The 19,192-nt window shown below is 42.0% G+C and overlaps 1 protein-coding gene across 10 annotated transcripts in view; it reads right to left on the reverse strand.

Annotated features, from left to right (window-relative positions):
• Window positions 1-19,192, reverse strand: part of DNASE1 (deoxyribonuclease 1) — a 47,062-nt gene that overhangs the window by 12,167 nt on the left and 15,703 nt on the right. For all 10 annotated transcript variants that reach the window (XM_073214608.1, XM_073214610.1, XM_073214605.1 and 7 more), the window contains exon 2: window positions 271-762. The gene's annotated coding sequence lies outside the window, so the exon portion shown is untranslated. The remainder of the gene's footprint in view (window positions 1-270; window positions 763-19,192) is intronic.

The raw sequence follows: 19,192 nt of genomic DNA on the forward strand, positions 1-19,192 counted from the left end.
CTCATCGAGCCTCCCAGGAGTGAAGGATGAGGTGCCTGTCCTGGCCCAGGCCCCCCTGGCAGCCGTGGGGGCTCCCCAGAAGGCTTGCGGTGCTGGGCCCCCACCTGGGCAGACACAGGGCCCTCCCGCACTCCACCCAGAGGTCTGGGCACCCCCTCAGGGAAGGGCCTGAGGCACGTGCAGTCCTGGCTGTGGGAACAGGAAGAGCAGCCGTAGGGACCTCTGCCTCTTGGGGAGTCACACCCCGCTGCACAACGCACGTCTGCTCACCTGGTAGGTCCAGCTCTCCAGACTCCGGCCCTGCGGCCCCCGTGGGAGCACCGCTGCCATCAGGGTCAGTGCCCCTCTCCCGGGGTGCAGGGGAGCAAGGCGGCGCTGATCACCACCAGCCACCTTGGCCCAGCTGCAGCCATGCACAGGGCCTCGGGCAGGAAGAGAAGGTCCCCAGAGGCCAGGCACCCTTCCAGCTGGTCCTCTGGCCAAGGCCGGAGCGGCCGGAGGTAGGTGGGGTAGGCCCAGCCCCGCTGGAGCCTTGAAGGGCCGCGGAGGCAGGGCAGGCCCTCCGCCCCAGTCTCCCAGGCAGCTGGCTTCTCTCCTCAGCAGGCTCCGGTGGGGAGGCGCTTGCTGACCCTCAAAGGCATCCAGCCCACAGCGGCCAGCCATGGGAGTGGTGAATCGGGAGCTTGCTGCAGGGCCGACTCCAAGCTGCCACGTCACTGCCTCACAGTCCGTACCATCTTGCTGTTCCCGTTCACACTGTGACTGGTAAGCAGAAGAAATAAGGGGGTGACAATGATGCTGGTCAGCTTAGCCAGAGGGCCCCACCTGTTATGAACTTCACCAAGCTCCAGACGGACTGTTCATTTGTTTGTTTACACCTTCATTCAAGAGAGAGTAATGGGGACCCTTGAACAGTGAGGGACCTGGACAGGAGATGATGCGGTAGTTTCCAGAAACCAGACAGCAGGGCAGGAAGCGACCCCAGGGAGAAGGGAAACCAGGAGGCTGAGCCCTGGGCTGCACCAGCCCTGGCCAGGGGGGCCCCAGGCCAGAGAGTGCAGACGGGGGACCTCAGACCCACATACAGAGTCAGGCGGTCGGGGGGCCCAGGGGCTGAGGAGGCTGCACGGACCGCAGACAGCGGAGCACAAACACCTGTGGAGGCCCCTCCGGTCGTCAGCTGAGGGCAAATCTGCGCTACTGTGAGAAAAACTTGAGATGAGACCAGAGCAAGACTCCCCAGAAAGAGATGGAACAATCCCCAGAGATCACAGGGATGGAAGGATTCGCACAAGCCCCAGTGTAAGAACTCCTAACTCACAGGGTACTGGGCAGATACACAGAAGCTCATCACCCTTAGCAATGGGGCTAAAGTAGCCATAGACCAAAGGCAGCCCTGGACCCGCCCTAGCAAAGCTCGGAAGCAAGCCTCTAAAGGGTCACCTGATACCAAGGAACCTGATGCCAGACCAAAAATAACACAATTTGAAGGAATATGACAAAACCCAGCAACCGACACCATAAATTCCCAAGGTCCAGTGTCCAGTAAGGAATGGCCAGGCCTGTCAAAGTCCCACCAGGAGACAGAAACCGCATGGTATTTTACACAAGGGAAGTTAAGTATAAAGAATTATTAACTCTTTATAGGGAATTAACTAGAAGGAAACAAAAGAGAACTCTACAGACAACCACAGTGTGAAGGGAGGTGCCCAAGGGAAGGACTCAGACCTGGGTATGAGGGGCCACAGCCGGTGGACGGCAAGGCTCACTGGGCTATCCTAACCCAGGCCAAGGCTGGGGGCTGAGAAGCACCTGCAAGGATGTCCGGGAACTATCTGGGAAGCTGTCCACAGGAAGGACTGGGGAGCCAGCAGGGCAGAGGGGCTGACAAACTCAGCAAGCTGCCAGGAGGCCAGCTGGGCTCCCCATGGAACCTGCCCAGCAGTGCGAGCCTCCTCCCAAGTATACACAGACCGTCACACCAGCACCTGCAGCACTGAGGCTGCATCTGCAGCCAGGGGGCTGCCTGAGAAGGTGCCATGGACACTCACTGGGGGGAGCCCCCCATGTGTCACAGCACAGGCATAAGCAAAGCACACAGAGGCAGGAAGAGAGGCCCTTTCTCCCCCAGTGCCCTCCCCTGACAAAGCCGAGCGTCGGGCATGCCAGCAAGGGGGCCGTGATCCGCATCACAGCTGGCACCAATGGGGGGCAGCTAATGCTGGGCCACACACATGCAGAGAGGGAAAATAGGACCTATGGCCGTAGGAAAAATCAGCTGATAGAAACTCACCTAGAAATGACAAGAGGTAAAGGAACTAGCAGACAAGGACGTTAAGACAGATTTTATAAACATGCCGTATACTCAAAGAAATGCAAGATATAAAAAGACCCAAATGGAATGTGTAGAGATGGTAAAAACAACATCTGAAATGAAAAGAATACATGCTGCAGGATTAACATGAGAGCAACAATAAAAAAGAAAAGGCCAGAGAAGTCAAAGACGTGGCAACTGAAACTACCTGAAGCAAGCACACAGTGGACACAGGCCGCCGAGCGGTCCAGGTGCACACGCTGGAATTCCAGAGACAGAAGGGCGAGGAGGAGGCAGAAACAACACCTGGGGGAATAATAAGCAAATTCCCCAAATATGATGAAATCCATCAATTCACAGATCCAAGGAGCTCAGTAAAACGCAAGCAGGACAAACGCCAAGAAGCCACCACCAGGACACATCGTAATCAAGCTGCTGAAAACCGGGCTGACGGAAAGGCCTTACAGGCAGCCAGGCTACAGAGGCACGTCCCGTACAGATGAACGAAGACGAGAGGGACGAGATGCCCCTGTAGGAAGCCGGCGGGCAATTAAGTGGCATCTTAAAGAACCGAAAAACAAGCATCGGTTGGGATTCTCCTTATCTGCCAAGGCTGTCTTTTAAAGATGAAGGGAAGGGACTTTGGTTTTCCATCCGGGCAGGTAAGGAGCTTGGAAGTTATCCCCACCGCCCTTACAATAGGAAAAATGCTGAACAAACTGATAAACAACAACTCTTCAGCTCCATCAGAGAACTGAGGTCACAGGACAAAGCACTTCCCGAACAATCAGCAACACAGACGGGCGGATACAGAGCCACGGCTCCCTGGGGCAGAGGCCGGTGCGGGGAAGTCAAAGTAGAGCTGATGGATCATGGAAGCTCGATGTGGACAAGTGTGAGACCCAGTGAAACTTCAGGAGGGCCAGTGCTGAGGTGGATCCACACTTTTTTGAGTTTTACCTCTTCTGTGAGATTACCTGCCAGATTCTCACAGTGTAGTCAGAGGGAATAAAACCCCTTCAGGAAGGGGAAAATAACCATTCTGAGATATGCCGAGAGCATTCTGTCCCTAACAAGGCCTGTCCTCAAGGGAAACTATTTTACCAGAGCCTAACTTACTGAGATGTTAATCAGAACCTAACCAAGGGAGGGGAAATGCCTAACCCCAGCACCCTCTGCCTGCCTGTCTCACTTAAGGGAGAAAAAATCCCAAACCGAAAAGCCCTTGTGAAGGTCACAGGCACACAGGAAAGGGCACAAGTTCACTAAAAGACCGAGACCTACTCGCAGAACTTCACCACATCAGGAGAGCACCTGTCAAATTACAAGGGAATACAACTGCGGTCCTCATTTCTCAGAATGCACTGAAGAAATCTCTAGGGAAACCCAGAGACAACAGGGGAGATAAGAACAAGGACACCAGAGGAAATCTGAAACCTACTGCAACACAGCTGAGGAAAGAGTCGACGAGCCTGAAGAAATATAAACAGCAACTTTAAAAACTGAAAGGCAAAAAGAAAAAAGAATGAATAAAATGGGGCAGGACTCAAGATAATTACAAAAAAATGTAATATATCTGTAACTGTCAGAAAAAGAAAGGAGCAGAAGAAATACTTGAAGCAATAATGACTGAGACTTTTCTCAAATTAATGGTAGACACCAAACCACAGATCCAGCGAGCTCGCAGAACACTCGGTAGGATAAACGTCAAAAAAATCTGTATTTAGGAATACCATATTCAAACTATAGAAAAACAAAGAAAAATTTATGAAAGAAGCCAAAGGAGACGGGCAGTGGGGCAAGGGGTACTTTACCTGTAGAGGAGAAAGTACAGTGGACTTCTTATGAGAGACAGAGCGAAAAGAGTGGAGGAAATATTTCAAGTGTTGAAAGAAAAAAATAACTTAGAATTCTAAAGAGAAATAAACTGTCACATGAACAAAAATTAAGGGAATTTGTCACCAGAAGACCTTGCAAAAAATTTAAAAGTTCTTCAGAGAAAAGGAAAATGGGATAGGTCAGGAACACAGAACTACACAAAGAAAGTGTTAGGAAAGGAATAAATGATGGTATTTTATTTTCCTAAGTGACTTGATAACATTTTGTTCAAAATAATAGCAGCAAAGTAATCAGTGATTGTGCCTTCTTTATAAGGGAAAGGAATGAAAGCAGTATCATAAAGGATGGGAAGAACTGGGAGCATTCCACCACCCACAAAATGGTGCAGTGCTATTTAAAAGTGAACTTGGAGGTGCCTTGGATTAGTTGTGAATGTGTAGTAAAAATTCAAGGTCAACACTTAAAAATTATTTTTTAAGCATAATTGATATGCTAAGAGAACAGAAAAAAATGTAAGCACATAAAACATTTAATCAGAGCCTATAAAACTTTCAGTCAGAGCCACAGAAAGCAGAAAAAGAAGGCAAGACCAAAAATAAAAACAAAGAAAAAAGGCAATGGATAGAGCACAGTCACAAATATGGTAGTTATTAATCCAATTGTACCAATAACCTCTTTAAATGCCAATGGTCTAAATATATCATTTAAAAGACAGAGGTTGTCAGAGTGGATCAAAAGACAAGCCCATTATGGTATCTCCCAGAAAGCCATGTTACCTATAGAGATACAGACAAAAAGGGACAGATAAAGATACGCCATGTTAACACTCATCAGAAGAAAGCCAGACTAACTGTATTAATTTCAGACAGAACAGGTCAGAGCAATGAAAATTATTAGGGATAAAGAGGAGCATTACATAATGATAAAGAGGTCAATTCTTCCATAAGACATAATAATCGTTTATGCATCTAATAACAGTGCTTCATGATACATGAGGGAGAAACTAATAGAATTGCAAGAAAAGTTAGATAAAGCCACTATTATAGTTGCAGACTTCAACACCCCTCTGTAAGGAACAGTCAGATTGAACAGGCAGTGAATCAGCAAGGACACAGCTGATGTCAATGACGCCACCAATCAGCTGGATGTAACAGACACCCACAGACCACTTCACCAAACAGAAGCGGAATATGCATTCTTCTCAAGCTCCCACGGAACATTCTCTAAAACACACCAAATTCCATGCCTTAAAATACACCTTAACAAATTTAAAAGAATGGAAATCATACAGTGTATGCTCTCAATCAACAACAGAATTAAACCAAAAATCAGTAACAGAAAAGTAGCTGGAAAATCCCAAAATACTTAGAGATTAAACAACACACTTCCAAATAACACATAGGTCAAAGACATGTCAAGAGAAATTAATAAATATTTTGAACAAAAGGAAAATGAAAATAGAAATTATGAAAATTTGCAAGATGCAGTGAAAGCAGTGTTTAGAGGGAAATTTATAGTACTGAATGCATGTATTAGAAAAGAAGAAAGATCTAAAATCAATAACCTAAGGCTTCACTTTAGGAAACTAGAAAAAGAGCAAACTAATTCCAAAGTAAGCAGAAGAAATAACAAAAATTAAGCAAAAATCACAGGGATGCCCACTCTCCCCACTGTTACTTAACATAGTACTGGAGATCCTAGCCACGGCAATTAGACAAAACAAAGAAATACAAGGAATCCAAATTGGTAAAGAAGAAGTCAAACTGTCACTATTTGCAGATGACATGATATTGTACATAAAAAACCCTAAAGACTCCACTCCCAAACTACTAGAACTGATAACAGAATACAGCAAAGTTGCAGGATACAAAATTCACACACAGAAATCTGTGTCTTTCCTATACACTAACAATGAACTAATAGAAAGAGAAATCAGGAAAACAATTCAATTCACAATTGCATCAAAAAGAATAAAATACTTAAGAATAAACCTTACCAAGGAAGTGAAAGACCTATACCCTGAAAACTATAAGACACTCTTTTTTTTTTTTGAGAGGGCATCTCTCATATTTATTGATCAAATGGTTGTTAAAAACAATAAAATTCTGTATAGGGGACTCAATGCTCAATGTACAATCATTAATCCACCCCAAGCCTAATTCTCGTATAAGACACTCTTAAGAGAAATTAAAGAGGACACTAACAAATGGAAACTCATCCCATGCTCCTGGCTAGGAAGAATTCATATCGCCAAAATGGCCATCCTGCCCAAAGCAATATACAGATTTGATGCAATCCCTAGCAAATTACCAACAACATTCTTCAATGAACTAGAACAAATAGTTCAAAAATTCATATGTAAACACCAAAGACCCCAAATAGCCAAAGCAATACTGAGAAGGAGGAATAAAGTGGGGGGGGAATCTCGCTCCCCAACTTCAAGCTCTACCACAAAGCCACAGTAATCAAGACAGTTTGGTACTGGCACAAGAACAGAGCTACAGACCAGTGGAACAGAATAGAGACCCCAGATATTAACCCAAACATTTATGGTCAATTAATATATGATAAAGGAGCCATGGACATACAATGGGGAAATGACAGTCTCTTCAACAGATGGTGCTGGCAAAACTGGACAGCTACATGTAAGAGAATGAAACTGGATCACTGTCTAACCCCATACACAAGAGTAAATTTGAAATGGATCAAAGACCTGAATGTAAGTCATGAAAGCATAAAACTCTTATAAAAAAACATAGGCAAAAATCTCTTGGACATAAACATGAGCGACTTCTTCATGAACATATCTCCCCGGGCAAGGGAAACAAAAGCAAAAATGAACAAGTGGGACTATATCAAGCTGAAGAGCTTCTGTACAACAAAGGACACCATCAATAGAACAAAAAGGTACCCTACAGTATGGGAGAATATATTCATAAATGACAGATCCGATAAAGGGTTGACATCCAAAATATATAAAGAGCTCACATAGCTCAACAAACAAAAAGCAAATAATCCAATTAAAAAATGGGCACAGGATCTGAACAGACACTTCTCCAAAGAAATTCAGATGGCCAACAGACACATGAAAAGATGCTCCACACCACTAATCATCAGAGAAATGCAAATTAAAACCACAATGAGATATCACCCCACATGAGTAAGGATCGCCACCATCCAAAATACAAACAACAACAAATGTTGGTGAGGATGTGGAGAAAGGGGAACCCTTCTACACTGCTGGTGGGAATGGAAATTAATTCAACCATTGTGGAAAGCAGTATGGAGGTTCCTCAAAAAGTTCAAATTAGAAATACCATTTGACCCAGGAATTCCACCTCTAGGAATTTACCCTAAGGATGCAGCACTCCAGTTTGAAAAAGACGTATGCACCCCTATGCTTATCGCAGCACTATTTACAATAGCCAAGAAATGGAAGCAACCTAAGTGTCCATCAGTAGATGAATGGATAAAGAAGATGTGGTACATATACACAATGGAATATTATTCAGCCATAAGAAAAAAACAGATCCTACCATTTGCAACAACATGGATGGAGCTGGAGGGTATTATGCTCAGTGAAATAAGCCAGGCGGAGAAAGACAAGTACCAAATGATTTCACTCATATGTGGAGCATAAGAACAAAGAAAAACTGAAGGAACAAAACAGCAGCAGAATCACAGAACCCAAGAATGGACTAATGGTTACCAAAGGGAAAGGGACTGGGGAGGAGGGACTGGGGAGGAGGGGTGGGAAGGGAGGGAGAAGGGCGGGGAAAAAGAAAGGGGGCCTTACGATTAGCATGTATAGTGTGGGGGGGCACGGGGAGGGACGTGCAACACAGAGAAGACAAGTAGTGAGTCTACAGCATCTTACTATGCTGATGGACAGTGACTGTAATGGGGTTTGTTGGGGGGGACTTGGTGAAGCGGGGAGTCTAGTAACCATAATGTTCTTCATGTAATTGTAGATTAATGATAATCAAATGAATATAAAAAAATTAAGCAGAAACCAACAAAACTGAAAACAGGAAAGCAACAGATAAAAATCAAGAAACCAAAAGCCAGTTCTTTGAAAGGATCAATACAACTGATAAACCTCTAGACAGGCTAATGAAGAAAAACAGAGAGAAGATACATATTACTAATACCCAGAATGAAAGAGGGGACATGACTACAGATCCCATGAACTTTAAAAGAATAATAAATAGATACTATGAACAATCCATGCCTGCAAATTTGATAACTAAGAAGACATGGACCAATGCTTTAAAAGCACACTCTGCCAAAACTCACACAAGCTGAAACAGAATCTGAGTAGAACTCTACTGAAGAAACTGAATCAAAAATAATCTTTCAAAACAAAGTACCAGACCCAGGTGGATTCACTGGTGAATTCTACCAAACATTTAAAAAGAATTACACCAATTCTCTACAGTCGCTCAGAAAATAGAAGCAGAGGGAATACTTCCTAACTTACTCAGTGAGGTAATACCTTAATACCAAATGCAAAGAGATTACAAGAAAGGAAAACCACAGACTAGTGTTTCTATGAACATAGATACAAAAATCCTCAATAAAATATAAATAATTCAAATCCAAACAATGTATAAAAAGAATTACACATCACAACCAAGTGGAATTTATTCCAGGTATGAAGGGTGGTTCAACATTCAGTAATCAAGATAAATCACCAACAGGCCAAAGAAGAATCATACGAACATATTATTAGATGCAGAGAAAGCATTTCACAAAATTCAACACCCGTTCAATATTCAACAGTGATGACAACAATGACAACTCAGTGAACTACGAACAGAGTGAAACTTGCTCAACATGACAAAGACCAGCTACAGAAAATCTGCAGGTGAGGAGTGACATCAGCAAAATGCAGGCCTAGGAAGCTCTAAGCCCTTGTTCCCATGAGACAACAAAAACAGCCAGAAACTGGCTGAACTAACTTTACAAGAGATCTAGAAAAAAAGCCAAATATCTGCAGTAGCCCAGTGAATGTCCAATCAATGCCCCCCTCCCCAGCCATGATACTGTTGTGGTCTACAGGAAGCAGCAGCCGAGTTCCAGTTCCCTCCATCAAACCACAGGGACCAGAGCAGACCTTATTTGCAATGTCCTAATCAATCCTGGAGCTGTCTGAAGAGAAAAGTAGCAGACACTAACAGTGAAAGCTATGGGGAGATCAAAGACTCTTGGATGACTGGAGCAAGAGTTTTTAAGTAGAAACATATAATATACAATCTAAGGCCACAAAGGAAAGCTGGAGATGAGACTCTGGGAATTTAAGACATACACAAATAGCTGTGCATATAGAGGAACTGTACAAGCCATACACAGATCCAGGAAAAACAAATTCTCAAAAAAAAAACACAGAGAAGACCTTCAGCTTCCACCTGGGACTGATTCCTAGGCTCAGGGGAAGTCTAGCAAATCAGTGAAGGACTGTCCAGGCACACAGCCAGTCTGCAAGGATAAGGAGAAGTGGCAGTTTATTCAAACACCTTATTTTTAACAACAAAAAGACAAAGAAACAAGAATATATAGCCCACTCAGAACAATACAAATAGGTAAAACCATCCCTGAGGAAGCACAAATATGAGCCTTACTAGACAAAAACTTTAAAACAGATGTCTTAAATATGCTCAAAAAATGAAAAGAAAACAAAGGATGAAAGTAAATCAGAAAAATTATATAGGAACAAAATGAGGATATCAATAGAGAAAGAGATTATAAAAAGGCACCAAACAGAATCCTAGAGCTGAAAAATATAATAACTGAATTAGAAAATTTACTAGGGAGAGGTTCAACAGCCAATTTGAGCACGCAGAAGAAAGAATCACAGAACTTGAAGACACCTGAAATTATCAAATCTGAGGATCAGAAAGAAAAAAGAAAAAAAGTAAACAGAGCCTAAGAGACTTGAGGGACACCATTAAGTGGGCCAATATCCAGTAGTCCCAAAAGGAGAGAGAGATAAAGGGGCAGAGAGAGTATTTGAAGAAACAATCACTAAATCTTCCCAAATATGTATAAAGACATGAATCTATAAGTCCAAGAAGTTCTATGAACTATGAGTAAGATAAACTCAAGGAGACCCACATTGTTGGATACAGTAAAACCAACTTGTTGAAAGACAAAGACAGATTCTGGAAGCAGCGAGAAAGAAACCTGTCACATATTCAAGGTATTCCAGTAAGAATATCAGCCAATTTTTCAATACAAACTTTAGAAGTCAGAAGATAGTGTGATGATCTATTTAAAGATCTACAAGAAAAAAACCATGAACCAAGAATTCTATATCTGACAAAACTATCCTTCAAAATGAGGGTGAAATAACAACATTTCCAAATAAAGAAAAGCTGAAAGAAACTCTGAAGTTGAGAGTATGCTAGATGGTAACATGCAGCTATGTGAAAAGTTAAAAGTAAAGGTAAATTACATAGACAAATGTAAACACCAATATTATTGCAATTTTGGTTTGTAACTCCACCTTTTATATTCTACCGGGTTTAAAAAGACAAACTGCATAAAAATTATACATCTATATTAGAGGGTACACAATGTCTACATAAGTAATTGTGACATCAGTAACAAAGTGGGGAGAGGGACAGAGCTATACAGAAGTGGAACTTTCATATGTGACTGATTTTCAATACAGTGGAGATTGTTGAACTTCAGGGTGTTATCCGTAATCTCCATGGAAATCATAAAATAAATATATAGAGAATACACAAAAGGAAGTGAGAATCAAAACGTGTCTACAATAAATCAACTAAACATGAAAGAAGGCAGTAATATAACAATTAAGGGACAAAAAGCTGTAAGACATACAGAAAATAAATAACAAAATTCAAAGGGAAGTTCTTCCTTACCAGTAATTACTTTAGATGTATGGATTAATATCCCTAATCAAAAGGTACAGACTGACAGAATGAAATACAAAAAAAAACATGTTTCAGGTATATGCTGTCAACAAGAAATGCACTTTGATCTAAAGTCACAAATAGGTTGAAAGTGAAATGATGGAAAAAGATTCCAAGCATGTAACAAGTAAAGGAGAGCTGGGTTGGCTATACTAATATCAGAAAGGATAGACCTTTAAAAGTGACAAGCGATAAGGAAGGACATTATATGACATAAAAGGATCACTTTACCAAGAAGATACAATTAGAAACATACATGCACCAAACATCAGAGTTCCTAAATATATGAAGCCAACACTAAGAGAATTGAAGAGAAAAATAAACAGCTCTGGAATAATAATGCCCATCCCCCACACTTGCAATAACAGACAGCCGGACAGCTTAATAAAGAAGCAAGAGGACTAGAGCAACACTAGACCGACTGGACCTAACAGGCATATAAAAACTCCACCCAACGTTAGAATACACAGTTTCCTCAAGTGCACACAAAACATTCTCCAGGACAGATCATATGTTAGACCACAAGAAAAGTCTTCATATAAAAAGACTGAAATAATATAAAGTGTCTTTTCTGATACAATGAATGAAACTAGAAAACAAAGGCTAAGAAAACTGAAAAAACATATACGTGTTAAGTTAAATGTCATGCTCTCAAACAATGAATGGGTAAAAGAAAAATCTCAAGGAAAATCAGAAAATACCTTGAGACAAATGAAGATGAAAACACAACATACCAAAATTTGAGGATGTAGCAAATGCAGTGCTAAGAGGGTGTTAAACTTAAAAATAAACTGTCAAGTTAATTTACCAGCAAAATGGGTTTCTTTGGGAACAGCAGAGAATTGCAATTTGGAACAAGAAAGCTACAGCAAAACCACAGGCATGAACAGAGGAGAGGAGGTTCTTTCACAGAAGAAAGGGGGAGCCTTGGGGGGGCTGTTCTAAGCAAAAAGCCCACTGGAGTAAACTGTGAGTCCTGTGTGTCATGGCTGCTCATTGGCTGAGTTGTGACAATCTCTAATTGGCTGGCCTGTTGCCATGGGAGGCAGAAACTCTTCTTTCCTCCTACTGGGTGATAAGGTGGTCAACCTAACATGAGTTGCAAGGTGTTCTGTCTTTTTCTTGCTGTGAGGTCTGCAACTGAAGAGTAGTGATGGGCATGAGAGCTCCCCCTACAGGCCTCCAGAGGCCACGTCACTGAGGTTTCCCTTTGTCAATTTTCACTATTGACATTTTTCACATTAAAATCACAATTTTCACATTAAACTTATCATTGTAAATGTTTATATTAGAAAAGAAGAGAAAGAACTCAAATCAACAGTCTAACTTTACACCATAAGGAGATAAAACAAGAAAAGCAAACTAAAGGAAGGAAATAACAGAGTACAGCAGTGATAGAGAATAGTAAAGAAACAGAGATCAGTTCTATACACTAACAATCAACTATCCTAAAAGGAAATTAAAACAATTTCATTTACAGTAACATCAAAAAGATTCCTTAATCAAAAAGATTAAGGAATAAACTTAACGAAGGAGGCAAATGACTTACACTAAAAAGTACAAATCACTGCTGAAAGAAATTAAACAAAACAGAAGTGAAAGATATCGCGTCTTCGACTGGTAAACTTAATATTGCTAACATCTTAGTACTACCCAAAGTGATTTATAGATTCATGCAATCCCTACCAAAATCTCAGTGTGTTTTTACAGAAATAGAAAAACCTATGTTTAAATTCACATGGACTCTCCCCAAACATCCAAAACAATCTTGAAAAGAAGGACAAAATTGGAGGTCTTACACTTCCTGATTTCAAGACTTAGGGCAAAGCCAGAGTAATCGAACAGCATGAAACTAGCATAAAGACAGACATACAGACCAGTGGAACAGAACAGACATCCCTTGCATATAAGGTCAAATGATTTTTTACAACAAAGACCATTCACCAGGGAAAAGAAAATCTTTTCAACAAATGGCACTGGGGAAAGTGGATATCCACATGCAAAAGAATGAATTCAAACCTTTGCCTCACTCCAGAACAAAAACTAAAAATGTCAAATACCTAAATGTAAGAGCTACAACCATAAAACTCTTAGAAGCAAACACAGGGTAAAGTCGTACAACACTGGATTTGGCAGTAATTTCCTGTACATGATACCAGAATCACTGACCAAAAAAAAGGTCAGACTTCATCAAAATTTAAAACTTTAATGGCTATAAAAGAAGAACAAAGTGTTTCACTAACAAGAAAGTTTAGAGACAGCCCATAAAGTAAGAGAAGATATTTATAAATTATTTGACTACTGGTCTGGTATCCAAAAAGAGCTCCTATGACTCAACAGTAAAAAGCAAACAATCCAAAAGACATTTCTCAAAATTTGAGACATTTCTCAATGCCCCCAAAATCCATGAAAAATGCTCACCATCATTCACCAGTAGGGAAACAAGTCAAAACTAATGAGCAACCACTACATACCCATCAGAACGGCTATTTTTAAAAATCCAGAAAATTACAGGTGTTATAAGGATGCGGAGAATTTGGAAACCGTGTGCACTGCTGCTAGGAACACAATGGGAGCTGGTCTGGAAAGATGGGAAGGCATTAGCTACCGGGTCAGGCCGACGGATACTGTGGGTTAGAGCGGGGGCCTGCACGCTGATCCAACAGGTGCTCTGAACTATTTTAATACAGATGGAGGCTGAAGAGGCCATGGGGCAAACGCCCTCCATCCTGGCTTCCCAGGCTCAAGGGCCCACCAGTTAGAAACGCATGACCCCCCAAACCAGGGGAGTCCTCTGGGGGCACTTGTAATCCACATCAATGCACCGTGCCGGGCCTCACTCCAGAATAGGTCAGAGGAAGACATATCCTGTCATACAGAGTAAGACATATCCATGTCACCTGCCGGGAGAGGAACTATTCTAAATACTACTTGTGTCCTCCTTATAGAGGTGGCAGGCCCTGCTATCTGATAACATGCAACAGATACCAGTCTACGAGATGATGGGGTGACTGGCTTTGTTTCCAATTAACTTGGAACGCAGAAATAACCAAATCATGGTCAATAACAGGCATACCTCTCTTTATTGTGCTTCACAGATGCTGCATTTTTCTTACAAATTGAAGGTTTGTGGCAACTCTATCTCAAAGAAGTCTACGGGCACTATTTTTCCAACAGCATCAGCTCACTTTGTGTGTCTCTATGTCACATTTTGGCAATATTTCAAACATTTTCATTCTTACTGTATTTGTGATGGTGACCTGTGATCAGTGATTACCACTCACTGAAAGCTCAGGTGATGGGTAGCATTTTTTAGCAGTGAAGCATTTTTAAGTTACGTACATTGTTTTTTTTTTAGCCATAATGCTACTGCACACTTAAAAGACCACAGTTTAGTGCAAACATAATTTTTATATGCACTGGGAATTGAAAGAATTCATTTAATTCACTTTATTGCGATACTCGCTTTATTGCAGTGGTCTGGACTTGAATCTGCAGTATCTATAAGGTGTGCCTGCCTAGTGACATCTGCCCGTATCATCTGGTATACAAGCAAGGGGCAATTCTGTTGGGAAGGCAAAGCAAACATCTAAATCATACTTATTTATTCTGTAATGAAACTGAATTGTACCATGATGATACTACAACACAGTATGATGCTGATATTAATGATCACACACATTGGAAGATTGAGTTAAAACCTCCTCAGGAATAAGACAAATCCTACCATTTGCAACAACATGGATGGAGGTAGAGGGTATTATGCTCAGTGAAATAAGCCAGGTGGAGAAAGACAAGTACCAAATGATTTCACTCATATGTGGAGAATAAGAACAAAGAAAAACTGAAGGAACAAAACAGCAGCAGAACCACAGAACCCAAGAATGGACTAACAGTTATCAAAGGGAAAGGGACTGGGGACAATGGGAGGGATAAGGGCAGGGAAGAAGAAAGGGGACATTATGATTAGCATGTATAATGAGGGGGGGCACAGGGAGGGCTGTGCAACACAGGGAAGACAAGTAGTGATTCTATAACATCTTACTACGCTGATGGACAGTGACTGTAATGGGGTTTGTGGGGGGGACTTGGGGTAGGGGAGAGCCTAGTAAACATAATGTTCTTCATGTAATTGTAGATTAATGATAACAACAACAAAATACAAATCCAAAAAAAAAAAAAAACCTCCTCAGGAGCTACCGAAAGTAACTGGCCTGAGGAAGAACTGGGTGGAGCCTATCATCAGCTGATTTCTATGTTAAATAGTTCTGCACAAGCTTATCATAAAGTATAAACAGTAAAAATTCAACAGCAAACCTGCTTTTGTTTTTAGTTCTTCCATAAGCCAGATCACTTGAACTTTTCATACAGGGGTTCAATGACTACGTGCTGGCCCAAACAAAGAAAAGCACCTTCCTTTCCTGAACTCATCTATTACAAAAAAATGTTCTCAGTGGAAGAACCGCTAAACACAGTTGGCAAACACCCTAGACATACCCGACCAGTTCAGTCACCCCCCCCCACTTTGCTGTGTGCCTAAAGGGTGGCCTGAGACTGAGCAGGGGCCTTGGCCAAGCCGAAGTGACAGCTTTCCTGACAGAAGAGCACTGGAATGAGCCTGCTGACAGCTTCTCATCCGGGATATTCAGTTAAAGGGCATGTTTATCCTCATTGCCAGCGAGAGGAGCCAATGCTTGGAGCAGGAGTTTCAGGCGAAGAACACCACGTCCAGGACTGCTTCCTGTGGCCCAGGTACCATGGAAGGACAGCAGAAGCCATCGCGACAGCGGCACCTGAGTACTCCTAAATCACACCTCTCTGGGCTTGTTTCCCTTCTCATCTTCTCTTCCTCCTGTCTGTCTTGTGTTAGTTACACTTATTAGGGACCCTGCATAGCCCAACTGGTGTCACAAAAATAGTCAATACCCTCTAGTGTACAATCTTAAGGGGACACCTAGCCATAACCCCCCAATGGCAGATGACTCTTTTCTATAACCACAGCTCCAGATGGCTCTGGGGGCCGAACTGGAGAGTCTCACAGATGTCAGTGGTGAAAATCCATCTCTTCTCAGGAGGGTCCAATTGCTCTGGGTATTAGGGGGAAGCATGGCAGTTAGAGGAGATTCCAATGTCTACCTCTGGGTATCAGAAGGTATAGGGAACTGGGAACACTGGAAACTCTCCAAACTCAAATAAACTGCACAGACAGGCCCTGAACTAGTTGTAGTTAACCTGTCAGAGATAACCCAGCCTCTCTGCAGCACAGTGCCTAACGCTCACTTTCTTCCACTCTTGCACGTATATCACACACCACCAGGTCCCTTTCAAGAAGCAGGGCTAGAGGGAGAAGAGCTTCATGGGTTCTCCAGCATTTCTCTCTGAACTAGGAGGCAAAAATCCCCTGGTCCACTCAGGATGTTCACTGCAGTGTTGTTTATAATAGCAGAAACGAAACACACACACACCCCTAAGTGCCACTTACCCAGACTAAGAGCAGAACTGAAGCCTGGGGGCCCACTCCCAGCCGGCCCAGGCACACAGCCACTCACCACCTTCAGAGCAGCAGCAGGAGGTCGTTTGATGACTGCCAGGCAGGAAGTCACCGGGCAACTTTTCCCTCCCTTGCTGCCACCCTCGCTCCCATCATTCCATATCATTACCCCAAGTTATTTTTGAAACAACAAATTGTAAATGAAGCTATACAAAGCAAGTCCTACTCTCCCACAAGACATGCAGTTAGGAAAACAGAAGCATTTAAAAGTGAGCAATTATTTCTATTACATAAAGTCAAAGCTAAATGTATTTTTGGGAAAGGCAAAAACAGTCTTTGACCGGGGTGAATGTAAAGGGAAGTAATGATGAACAGATTGCATGAAGAGAACCCGATTTCACTCTGGAAGATGAAGGGGCAGCATTAGAGGATGTGAGCGTAGGGAGGCAGCGCAATTCCCAGCTGGTGGAGGTGGGTGCCAGGTGCCTTAATAAGGCTTGGAAAGGCTGAAGAGACCAGCTGCTATATAAGAAAAGTCAAAAAGTAGTTGAAGATTTACCCTAAAAGCAGCACCAAACCGAGATGGCACAAGAGAAAAATCTGTAAGCCATACTCAACGTACGCCAACCAAAATTCAAGGTTTTTCTTCTATCCAGCAAAACTGATAAAGTATATATGGCATCAACTGTTACCAACATGCAGGAACTCAGCGAACACTGTTCTCATGAGTCCTAAAGAATATCTGGAAAATGAGCTAGAGTGACCAAAAGACATAAGCATAAGGAACTAATGATGATTTAGTTACTTGTAGAACTAAATCTATTGTATATGTGTCTGTGTGTGTGTGCATGTGTGCATTGTGTAGGTATCTGTGTATGTGTATATATGTATGTCTTGTAGGTATATTTATATGTGTATATGTACATGTGGGGTATATGCACACAGGTATATTATACGTGTGTGCATATGTATATGTGTGTGTGTGTCTGTGTGTGTATGTGTATATATATATCGAGACTGCTGTACGTATAATGTGGGATAAAACAAGTGATTCTGGAGTATTTTATTTCCATTCTCCTTCATTTCCTTGAAAACCAGGAGTCTCGACATGGCGTAAAGGAGATAGGTATGTCATATAGAAGACATTAAGTAAAAATCCTATAGCTCTGAACTTAAATCAAAATAGTATGAACTCGCAATATTTTATCTACAAATATACATATAATTCCTAGCTCTCATTACTGAAAAGGCCTGGAAACAATGCCAGCTGTACAAATGACCATTGCTAGTACCAAGCCTGTGGTCTTAAAATACCACCTCCCACTAAAAGAAATCCAGTTTTCTTGGAGAAATAGCTAATTCCAAGTCTAAGGCATAGGAGATGTAGATGAGCCAAAACATCTTGACACACCAGTGGAAGAGTCCAGAATGCGCCGCACCAAAACAAGCCATTTGGGCAGATTGACTATTTGGAGTTAAAGCACTTGAAATCAGCAAAAGTAAGAAAAACACTCTGACCTTTGTTCTTTTTCTAAAAAGCAGGAGATGAAACTCCCATATAAGAGGTGTCCTCCCTATTCCAGAAGGAAAGGAACATCCTTATCAGCAAGGGTGAGAGGTTGAGACCTAAAGGATTCTGTAAGCAGATCTCATTAAAATTGTTCTTATCTTCCCTTCGCCTCCCCAGGCAGTTTAGCCACCTTCCACAATTGTCTCTCCATTATCAGCCTAATATAAAAGCAAGTAAGTTTCATCATTTCTTTGGGCCTTCATTTCTGTGTCATTCAAGTTTGGATTAAACAAATGTGTATGCTTTTTTCCTACAAACTGTCTTATGTCAATTTAATTCTCAGGCCCAGCCAGAAAGGTAGAGGGTAAAGGTAGGCGTTCGCCTGCCCCACCCCAGGTCCCATGGAAGCTGTCAGTGACCACTAGGACCATGCTAAGGGGACACAGGAGCCAAGTTAAAGGGGCTCCCGCTGGCCAGAAATGGGGTAACTGAGCTTCACTAAGCATACTAACTCCAATGAATTGAAACGCATCAAAAAATTTAAATCCATGAGTTGATAATGACATTTTAAAAGAAAACTAACCCGTCACCTTCTGAGAATGACAGAACCAACTCATTCCTTTTAAAGCTGGATAAAGTAAAGAACCAAAGATCTATCCTGCTTTTCCTGCATGAATTATACTGCAGAGCGACCAAACAGTAAGGAAGGGATGGCTCTCCTTACAGAATTATTCCAACTAATATATGAAAACAAAATTATAATTAGAATACTACTCTCTTGTAATCCCCAATGAAATAATAGATCTAGGCACTGAGCATACATGGCTGCTATTATAAAAGACCAAAAACCAAATGACATGCCTCCTGACAAATGAATACAACACCATACAGTCTTCCCAAAGGGATTAAATACCAGTCTGATAAAGCCTCTGGATCTAGCTGTAAACTGAAGGAATTATAGAGAACAGCGGAACATGTCTATATGGTCTTAAAAAAAAAACTACAAATATGGTACTAAGCAAAATCCAAACTGTGGAAAAATCTACAAACCAATTTGTTAATCTTCTTTTCTATTCAGCAGGAATAGAAAAATAAAGGGA

This window comes from Manis javanica, chromosome 10, assembly GCF_040802235.1.
Source record: "Manis javanica isolate MJ-LG chromosome 10, MJ_LKY, whole genome shotgun sequence".
Classification (NCBI taxonomy): Eukaryota; Metazoa; Chordata; class Mammalia; order Pholidota; family Manidae; genus Manis; species Manis javanica.